The sequence below is a fragment of the Trypanosoma equiperdum genome, assembly GCF_001457755.1.
Source record: "Trypanosoma equiperdum strain OVI genome assembly, contig: ctg_1065, whole genome shotgun sequence".
In the NCBI taxonomy this organism is placed as follows: domain Eukaryota; phylum Euglenozoa; class Kinetoplastea; order Trypanosomatida; family Trypanosomatidae; genus Trypanosoma; species Trypanosoma equiperdum.
In genome coordinates, this window is record NW_027123022.1 from 1 (window position 1) to 505 (window position 505).

Consider the following 505-nt stretch of genomic DNA (forward strand, 5'->3'; position numbering starts at 1 on the left):
TGCGAGGCAGAAAACAAAAATGTAAAAGCAGGTGAGAAAGCAGTTTGTGGCTGGATTGAGGATAAATGCAAAGATTCCAGTATTCTCGTCAATAAAAATTTGACTCTAAGTATGGCTTCTGCTTTTATAAGTTTGGTACAATCTTAAGAATTTTAAGAATTACAGCTCAATTCTGTGAAATTTACTATTTTGAGAAAATTTTATAAATTAACTAAATTTGATATATATTAACATTTTTTGATGAAAATGTAAAATTAGAGAAAATCTATAAGGTGGTAACCTATGAGTAAAAAGCATTATAGATGTCGAGTATTAAAATATAAGCACAATTTTAATTTATATTTACTTTTTAATTTATTGTTATTTAGTATAATAATGATAGGAGTGTGTTGTGAATGTGTGCATATACGAATATTATTGTAAGTGCAGAAGTAAAGAATAAATGTACAATTGAAATAAAAGCACTAAAAAATGGAAATGGTTTCAAGGAAGTAAAGAAGGGAGA